We start from the raw sequence: 11,164 nt of genomic DNA on the forward strand, positions 1-11,164 counted from the left end.
CCCTTCACACACGGCTCCCTCTTCTCCCTTTTCTCTCTTTTCTCATGGTTAAAGTGAATATGGTGATAGGGAGATTAGGGTTTGGTTAGATGAGTTATACATATAGGATAGGTGCTATTAAGACGATACGGGCCTAGCCTAGTTAGATTAATTAAAACCCGAGTCACATAATTACCTGAGTCACAAATACACTACACGACCCAGCTGGTAACTCGGCCTAATATAATATCATATTAAAATACCGGGTATTACAGTCAATGTAATACTGCGTTTAATATTCAATTTGGTGGGTGCCTTACATACTTTTGTATATGCGTTTCATAATTCGTTTGCGTTGGTTGGTAGAGAGGGTAAACTTCGGGACGAAGTTTCTTTTAAGGAGGGTAGACTGTAATACCCGGTATTTTAATATGATATTATATTAGGCCGAGTTACCAGCTGGGTCGTGTAGTGTATTTGTGACTCAGGTAATTATGTGACTCGGGTTTTAATTAATCTAACTAGGCTAGTCCCGTATCGTCTTAATAGCACCTATCCTATATGTATAACTCATCTAACCAAACCCTAATCTCCCTATCACCATATTCACTTTAACCATGAGAAAAGAGAGAAAAGGGAGAAGAGGGAGCCGTGTGTGAAGGGAGCCGCGTGAGGCATTGCGAGGCGATTTCTCAGCCTATTCTCATCCTATTTCGTAAGTAGACTATCCTATTACCTCTTTATTCAATTATTAGCATAATTATAGTAGTAGTGGAATAATTTTTGTAACCCTAGAAATTGGTTTGGGGGTTTTGATTATAAATTGTATGAGATAAATGAATAGAATAGTTACAGCAATTTACAGATTCGTTGGTCTGTGTTATTTGAGTGTTTTACCTGTCTTAAAATCGTGGGATGCAAAAAGTTAAAGAAGAGACTCATGTTTATTCCAAGCCTAGTTTATGCCTGTGAAAATTGGTAGCATTTCACCGTGTAGTTTTTCCTGAAGAAATTATTTGTGAACGTTTATCTAAAAAGTCCGCGAATCAGTAGAGGCTGAAAGATTACTTCTAAAACATAATTTAGATATTTAATTGGTGCTGGGTCTTTTTCATATATTTAATTTAAAGAGTTTAGATGAGTTAGGCGTTGGTTTTACTTAAAAATCATTTGTCAAACTCGTTTTATGAATCAATACTTTTTATGCGACGGTTTCTGTCAGGTTTTGGAAATTAGTCTGAAAACCCTTGATGAGTTTGGAATTTGAGAAAAACACGTTAGATATAATTTGTAGCTAAGACTCATGGGGTTCCAATTCAATTGGCCTTGCATCAATTCGAATTTTCTGGAATTAGTTATTCATTTTATACCGAGTCTGCCATGTGCAGGAAAATCAGGGAAAGTCGTGTTTGTTCCTTAAGTTGATATTCCTATTAAATTACGATGAGTCTAGGTTATGTGAATGATTAATTGACTGAGTAGGTGGTAATTATACATAATTATGTTATGTAGGTGATGGATATGTGAAGGATCATAACTGATTGCTTGTGCGTGCTTGGATTGCGAAAAGGTAGGGAAATACACTTGACTTATTATCGTTGTTGTTGAATGGTGTTGATTTGTTGTGTTTCGTATGACCAAGTTGTGAACGTTGACTTATTTCGTGGTTGTTGCTTTATGCTATGACTCATATCTTTGGATTGTGATTGATCGAGTTGATCGTATTGAGTATGCTATCACAACATTTTGTAGCTGGCATGATTTTATAATTGATCAGTTCAATGGTATACGTATTGCATTGCATTGTTTACTGTTAAGCATTTCATGTGCATTGGAGTTGGAGGATAGTGTGGTGGTGACGAGGATGTGATACGTTGTGATGTTGTGATAAGGCCCAGGCGGGTTCTGCGCAGACTCCGCCTGGATAACCTCATTGCGTTTGGTATATCGACGACGGTCGATTGATAGTCTATCACGGGGATCGGTATGGCTGGGCGTTCCGGGTTATGAGATATGAGTTGTGATGGAGGTGGAGGTGACGGAGGAGCATGCATATCATATTTTGTTGTTTCATTGTATTCCCTACTCAACCTCGTGGTTGACCCTGTGTATTCGTGAACACCTGTGATGACCCAAATATTGGCGAGCAGACTTGACAGGTTTAAGAGATAGGACGGGAGCTTGATGGGCGTGAGACACTGGATCAGAAGACTTAGTAGCTAGATCATCATTTAGAAGACTTTCACTTTTATTTATGTTAGTTCTTTGTAATTTGATGTAAAAGAGGTTTTGTAAAAATTAAGTTAAAGAAATTATATAATTCGCTTTGGAGTTTAATTTGTTATTCACTATCTCGGGAAACCGAGATGGTAACAGTTCGGTTTATTAGGGAATGTCTTGCTAAAGGCTCCTTCATAAATCGGGGTGTTACAAAGTGGTATCAGAGCGAACGATCCTCAGGCCTAAACCAATGAACCCAATGAACGTAGGATGTGTCTAAATAAAATGAACCCCTGGGAATAAACTGTTAGGAGCTCACAGTGCGGTTAAGAAGGCGCCCTTAATGCGTGCTCTTTTGCCCTCTCAGTTTTGAACCAGGTAACCCGAGAGAAATTGAGTGAATGGGGTAGTTAGAAGGAAAACCTTGGATATAATCGAGTGGATGTACACCTTGAGACCCATATATTCTAACCATGCTGCAGGATAACGTTGCGGTAAGTATTTTGTATGAATGATGACGTGATCATATGATGTTGTGGAGATGAGAAATAAAATTTTCGTGTTCAGGTTGATAATCAATGAAGTGTTGGATTGTGGTAATCGTGCGCGTGAAAATAATTGCGAATTGATGATATTTATCTGGATGGATGTTGAATGATGTGTCGATAGTACTATTATGTCTAATGATATGCGGTTATGTGATCCCGGAGCCATGCTAGTATAGTATTGTGATAGTAATCAGAAACACTATTGAATTGCATGTTTCTAGTCATCGCAATCGTGATTTAGATGTAAGGAGTAGATCGAGATGCGAAGGGATTCTATGGGATAGATGTTTACGTAAGTACAAAGTGTGAGATTTAAGTTGGGATGGGTTAGTATACATAGTATGTTCATAAGAGCTTGTAACATAGTAAAGAATGACCTAGTGCTGAAACTCGTTTTGTTTGATTTTACTCTTTAATTGACCTTACTGCCATTTCTTTTTTGTTTATTGCCTATGGATGAAAATTTTATGGGAGATAGCCTCGGGAGTTAGTGTTCATTTGGCGTTGGTTTCATGCTTATAGGATATACGGATTAGGAGTAATAAATGTTTTAGTAGGCTGTGGTCAGGAAGTTCCTGTGCAGTGATGTTTTGACCAACGATTTTGTAAAAATCCTCATTTAAATTTTATTAATAATTTTTGCATAATTCCAACTCCATCGATTAGAAGATTCGCATATGTTTTAAAATTGATAAGCCACGAAAATTCTTGATATCTGTATATTAAATGGTAAGTTTTGCAAACTGATCCAAGTTTCGGACCAATTGCTGTCACATACTTGTTTGGACCAACTGAGTTGCAAAATCCTTTAAAAATTGAATTCTTGAGCTTTGGACCTCATTCTTTTTCTCACGAATTATTAACTCTCTGTATGTTATAAAAATTAATATAACTCAAGTTTTCGTTGAACGTTTATTTATTCGTGATTTTTGGAAGTTACAACGTGAATCATAACTTTTAAAATGTGAATTCTATGTAGAGTTTTCATACAGTTGTTCGATTATTTCATGAGCCTTATTAATGTGAAATTATAGTGTCCTTATATGATGATAGTAGCACACATATTCATTGGTTATGTATCTTAACAAGTGATAAAAAAATTAAAGTTTAGTTTATAACATTGTTGGCATGATAGTATGTGTGAAATTGAATAGCTTAATCTGATCCTTAATCGAGGGTGAAATATTTTATACGAGTCCAGTTGTTGCATATTTTATATATGTTTGGCATGTTGTAATATCGCTGGTGTGTTCATCATATTTGTATAGTGGTCGGATATATATAAATATAAAACTATATTGTCATATCTTGGTAAAGTTGGCGGCGTTAAATGTTAACTTGATTTTTCTAATATACTCGCGTGAATATTTATAATAATTATGTTTAAATGTTTACACATGGATGGTAGTAATGAGTATGTCTAAATGTTCACACATGTAGGATGTCATCTGAGTTCTCATGTCTTTTATGTGAGTCTCTGTGCCTATAGTTATACTTATTACTTTCATTGCATTAATTTATTTCAGTTGAACCTAAACTTATGATATGATAATAAAATAGTGTTGTTGTTCCTTATTGGATATGTTCATAGTTGTATTGTCATGAAATGCTAAGGTGATTGTTGCAATTGTCACGATATTTGAAATATAGTTGATATAGTTACGATATAGTTACGATATTTGAAATATATTCTCGAACCGTCGAATTATAATGAGATAACCCTTTGATGATTCACATGTCATGCGTATGTTTAAATGATAGTCGTTATAGTTACGTTTAATTGAGCCGCGAGTTGCCTATTTGTTCAAACCGTGCAAACCAGAGAACTTGTTCACCTTACTAATCTTTTGTCATAGATAATGTTTTACAAGTTATATGATGGTATATGTACATGTTTAAGTTGTTTATGCGATATCTTTTATTTTTGCTGAAAATGAATTATACTGAGTTGATGGATACAATTGAATGGTATGGTTGCTAAAATGTTAAACATATGTGTGATATGGAAGTAATTTTGTTGTTATTGTGAATCATATAACTATTAATACTCAATTGTAATTTCAGTTGTTTGACTTCTACATTATTAAGTTAATTACTCATGACGCACAGTCGATGGTTCCGTAAGGAGTTTAACTGGGAATTTTATAATGTGCCTCCGATCTAAACTAATAATCTTCTTATATTGACTATATGGTTAGACTCTTGTCTAGTTCTTATGACGTGATAAATCGTTTTAAAATTTAACATGTAATTGAGTTGGTACTTATACTTTTGTGTGACCATGCAACCTGTGATAAATAGATCTGTAATAAAGAGGTAAAATTTTGATTGAACACAGTTAATTTGTAGTTACTTGCTTTACATTATGGTACGAATCGTATGCTTTGACGAGACGTCACCAGGGAATGTGTACTATCTAAAAGGGGTCTCCGATTAAATGCTGTAGTCGTGTTAGCCGTGAATATAACTGAGTAAAGAAGTGTAACTAAAATCCTGATGTTGAGGTAATAGTCGTTCATTAGTAAAGATAGGACTGAAATGAATAAGATGAACTTGTAAATTACGAAATATGAGTCGACACCTAAGCTTGTATTGTTTGAAGGAATTGAGTTAAGTTTATCTGATTTTGAGTTAAATGGATTCTATGGACGGCTCTGTTTTAAGATTTATGTTAAGAAAGTTATTCACCGTCCAGTATGAAAGTGAAAGTTTGAAAATGAAGTTAAATTTTGTCGTGTGAGTATAAATTCGGAATGAGAGTTCCAGCCAGTGTCTGGTTGTATGGTTTCATGATATTTGCTAGTCTGGAGGAATGAAGCTAGAACGGAGTCACAAATAGTGGGTTAATTTAGTCATGTTGTTCGTTCATGTAGTGAATTGGTGGGTTGTGGTTAGTTACGAATGTCAAAACGGGAAATGTAATGTGGTGATTTAAGTGAGTTGTGTGTTAACATGGTATGTTGATATAAGCATGATATGTAATGAATATTTGTAAAATTGGTGTAGTTAAATACATTTAATCTTTTATGTCATTGTGTTGGGTGCAGTTTAAATATATTTAACACCAAGAACGAAATTTTATGTATGATAGTCTTGTATGTTAACTTTCCAATATCGCTGTTTACTCGCTTGATTGACTCGACCAATAAGTTTGTAAAATTTGCCAATCAATGTGCATTCGTCATTCGTGAATAAATCCCAAACCCTTTGTTATGAAGATTAAAAATATTTCTAGGATGATAAATCTTTAAACTGGTTGTCTTCATTTTATCGGTGATTCGTGTCTTGACCTAAATCCGTATGAGATATGTAAAGGAAAGTCGATGGACCTATTAGGTTACAAATTTTCATAAATCGATTTATTAAGTTTTGACCCTAATTCTTTTCTTATGTTGATTGATTCCCTATGTTTCTAAGGTATGAGATTACAATGATTAGTGAAATGAATAATTACTAATGATTTTTACTTGTAACCTTGTAAAGCATTATTCCATTCATAATTTGATTATTCACATGAATAAATGTTACCAATATTTCTTGGAAAATATGCTATTTGACATGAACCATATGTGAGCACCTAAGCACTTTCATCTTTGTAACCTGAGTAGTAATGTATAAATTAGATTGACAAGCAGATCCTGTGAATGTTATTGCATGTATTGATTGATATGAAGAGTGTTTAGATTAATCTTTGAAATGTCTTAAGTTATTCAACGTGGCTTTTGCTCCGATCCGTGGCGATGTCTGTCAGAAAGCAGAATCGTAGCTTCCTTGAGAGAGCTTGTATATTGATTGTCTTTAGTAGGGATTAGTTAACTTGAGCGTGAGTTGTGAATCTTTTATCCTCTTTCAGTTGTGAGCAGTAGTTTGAGAACTTTTGTTATAATAATGAAGGTTACGGGGACGTAACCATGTTTAAGGAGGGTAGGATTGTAACATCTTTATACTTTCATGTGTGATTTCTCAGTTTGGCTATATTGGTTATGCGTTGTGTGGGTTATGTTGGAGTGTTACATGATGTGTTTCTGTTATGGTTAAACTTCGGGGACGAAGTTTATTTTAAGGAGGGTGGAATGTAATACTGCGTTTAATATTCAATTTGGTGGGTGCCTTACATACTTTTGTATATGCGTTTCATAATTCGTTTGCGTTGGTTGGTAGAGAGGGTAAACTTCGGGACGAAGTTTCTTTTAAGGAGGGTAGACTGTAATACCCGGTATTTTAATATGATATTATATTAGGCCGAGTTACCAGCTGGGTCGTGTAGTGTATTTGTGACTCAGGTAATTATGTGACTCGGGTTTTAATTAATCTAACTAGGCTAGGCCCGTATCGTCTTAATAGCACCTATCCTATATGTATAACTCATCTAACCAAACCCTAATCTCCCTATCACCATATTCACTTTAACCATGAGAAAAGAGAGAAAAGGGAGAAGAGGGAGCCGTGTGTGAAGGGAGCCGCGTGAGGCATTGCGAGGCGATTTCTCAGCCTATTCTCATCCTATTTCGTAAGTAGACTATCCAATTACCTCTTTATTCAATTATTAGCATAATTATAGTAGTAGTGGAATAATTTTTGTAACCCTAGAAATTGGTTTGGGGGTTTTGATTATAAATTGTACTTCCTCCTTTCCATTCATTCCTATACATATTCCTTTAATGGGCTTTTCATTCATTTCTATACATTTCTAATTTAGTCTAACATTTTACATGAAATAGACAATATTGCCCCTCTCTAATTTATAACCTAACCTACCTAAACTTTATCACTCAAAGCGGTCCTCACTCTCTTCTCCCTCTCCTTTCAATCGTCTCTCTCAGATCTCCCCTCATTTTCCTCTTCTTTCCACAGATTTTCTTATCCCCCTTCTTTTTCACTCATAAAACGGCCATATTTCCAAACATTTGACATCAATTAAACTCTTATTTCCATAGATTTCTTATCGTGCCCACAAAAACCCATGTCTTCCTCTAAATCTCTGAAATCTGTGACATGCAAGGTTGAATCCGAGAAGAAGGATGATGAAGTTGAAGGTAAGGAGAAAGTTGAAGTTAAGGAGAAGGTTGTAGTAGGCCGTAATCGGTGGGAGGGTATGGATATCAACGATATCGATCCCGAAGAATTTTTTAAGGATATTTCGGGTCCAGATACAAACAGTGATGATAAAATTTCATCCGAGGCAACATTTACATTGTCAAGGCCTGGGTTTAGAGGTTACAAAGGGTGTTGGTTGAATGAGGATGGTGATTATATTAGCTATGATGACGGATCCTTGGTTGTCTACAAAGGATCTCTTGATTTGGACTCGGCTTGGAATAGGCAGTTCTGTAAACGTAAGAAACCGAAGGAAACAAGCTCTGAAGGAACAGTGATGATAAACCTCTTTGATTGACATGTTCTATGTGGTTTTTCTTTATTTGGCAACAAGTAGTACCCTGTAGTGACTCTAGTCAAATAAAAATGCTTTTCATCTATGTGAACAACATCATACATGGCATCAAAAATTAAATTTCCACCTAATGAACTTGCACTTATCTTACTTAAGACCCAATGCAACCTAGTTATTTTGTTTTGTGCAGTTAAAGATGGTTTAATGTCGCTAGTATGACTTTTCATTTCACCTTTCTTAACTAATCTCCAAACCGTGGTGATGGGTAGGCCTAAACCAAATGCTAAATCTTTAAGACACATTCTATCTTTAAGTTCAATAGTTTTTACCTTCTCGACATCAATGAACCTTGTTGCCTTGCTTCCCTTGTATTTTCTGGCCACGTTTATCACCTTTCCCGCCTTTAGTTGTTCACGTACATCCTTCCAAATTGTGCTAATTGTGAGCCTTGTCACCCCAAACTGAACGCTTAGTTCATTGATATACCCATGCTTGAGTTTTCCATTTCGATAGCTCAATGCCATTGCTTGACTTATTGCTGATTTCTCCTCATTTTTTAACCTTTTTTGTTTGATTCTTGGTATTATAAGTGGCTCATTTGTTGGTGTTTCTTGTTGTTCAGTTGTTGCAATTTGACTAACTCACTCCCTTATTTTTGAAATGGTTTGTTGTTGTTGACGTGCTACTAATATCGTCTCTTCGTTTTGTCTTCTCCTTCTTTGTGTGCGTTGGACCATACGCCCATGCTGCTGCTGCCCTCTTGTACTGCCTTGCTGCTGCGTGCTGCCGGGCTGTTGTGTGCTGCTATTGCCTTGTTCTTGCTGCCTGGTGCTGCCTTGGACTTGCAGTAAGCTGATGTCCTCCACTCGTAGTTGTCCGCCACTTCTAGTTGTTAGTACTTGCTCCTCATCAACCCATGGTGGTGTATTTTGTGGATTTGAAATGGCAGAGGAAATGGTGTAGTTATTTTGACTTAGTGGTTGAAGTGGTGGTAAGCCACTATTAATTGTAAAAAATGACATGAGTAAGTTTGATGCATTAACTATGGATATTAAGTGTATTTATAGTAGATTATGGAGGGAACATTGAATATCAAATGACTTTTCTATTGTTTGAATTTTTCAAGGTGACAAAATTGAAACTAGTAAATTGGAGCCATAATTTGGAGCCAAAAAACTGGTGCCAAAAAAACTGGAGCCAAAAAATTGGAGCCAAAAAATTTGGACCCAATTTTGGAGCCAAAAAATTGGAGCCAAAATTTGGTGTTATAAAAATTGGAGCCAAAACAATTGGAACCAAAATCTCACGCCAAAAGCACTTTAGGCTGCATGTAAAACAAGTAGTTGAAGGGTAATTAGGTAATTACATAACCCACCTTAATTCCAGTGCATAAAGTAAATGTATATGAATGAATGGAAAGGAGGAAGTATGAGATAAATGAATAGAATAGTTACAGCAATTTACAGATTCGTTGGTCTGTGTTATTTGAGTGTTTTACCTGTCTTAAAGTCGTGGGATGCAAAAAGTTAAAGAAGAGACTCATGTTTATTCCAAGCCTAGTTTATGCCTGTGAAAATTGGTAGCATTTCACCGTGTAGTTTTTCCTGAAGAAATTATTTGTGAACGTCTATCTAAAACGTCCGCGAATCAGTAGAGGCTGAAAGATTACTTCTAAAACATAATTTAGATATTGAATTGGTGCTGGGTCTTTTTCATATATTTAATTTAAAGAGTTTAGATGAGTTAGGCGTTGGTTTTACTTAAAAATCATTTGTCAAACTCGTTTTATGAATCAATACTTTTTATGCGACGGTTTCTGTCAGTTTTTGGAAATTAGTCTGAAAACCCTTGATAAGTTTGGAATTTGAGAAAAACACGTTAGATATAATTTGTAGCTAAGACTCATGGGGTTCCAATTCAATTGGCCTTGCATCAATTTGAATTTTCTGGAATTAGTTATTCATTTTATACCGAGTCTGCCATGTGCAGGAAAATCAGGGAAAGTCGTGTTTGTTCCTTAAGTTGATATTCCTATTAAATTACGATGAGTCTAGGTTATGTGAATGATTAATTGACTGAGTAGGTGGTAATTATACATAATTATGTTATGTAGGTGATGGATATGTGAAGGATCATAACTGATTGCTTGTGCGTGCTTGGATTGCGAAAAGGTAGGGAAATACACTTGACTTATTATCGTTGTTGTTGAATGGTGTTGATTTGTTGTGTTTCGTATGACCAAGTTGTGAACGTTGACTTATTTCGTGGTTGTTGCTTTATGCTATGACTCATATACTGGATTGTGATTGATCGAGTTGATCGTATTGAGTATGCTATCACAACATTTTGTAGCTGGCATGATTTTATAATTGATCAGTTCAATGGTATACATATTGCATTGCATTGTTTTTCTTGTTAAGCATTTCATGTGCATTGGAGTTGGAGGATAGTGTGGTGGTGACGAGGATGTGATACGTTGTGATGTTGTGATAAGGCCCAGGCGGGTTCTGCAGACACGCTGGATAACCTCATTGCAATGAATGGTATATCGACGACGGTCGATTGATAGTCCGGGGATCGGTATGGTGGGCGTTCGGTTATGAGATATGAGTTGTGATGGAGGTGGAGGTGACGGAGGAGCATGCATATCATATTTTGTTGTTTCATTGTATTCCCTACTCAACCTCGTGGTTGACCCTGTGTATTCGTGAACACCTGTGATGACCCAAATATTGGCGAGCAGACTTGACAGGTTTAAGAGATAGGACGGGAGCTTGATGGGCGTGAGACACTGGATCAGAAGACTTAGTAGCTAGATCATCATTTAGAAGACTTTCACTTTTATTTATGTTAGTTCTTTGTAATTTGATGTAAAAGAGGTTTTGTAAAAATTAAGTTAAAGAAATTATATAATTCGCCTTGGAGTTTAATTTGTTATTCACTACCTCGGGAAACCGAGATGGTAACAGTTCGGTTTATTAGGGAATGTCTTGCTAAAGGCTCCTTCATAAATCGGGGTGTTACA

This window comes from Silene latifolia, chromosome 3 (assembly GCF_048544455.1).
Source record: "Silene latifolia isolate original U9 population chromosome 3, ASM4854445v1, whole genome shotgun sequence".
NCBI classification, from domain to species: domain Eukaryota; kingdom Viridiplantae; phylum Streptophyta; class Magnoliopsida; order Caryophyllales; family Caryophyllaceae; genus Silene; species Silene latifolia.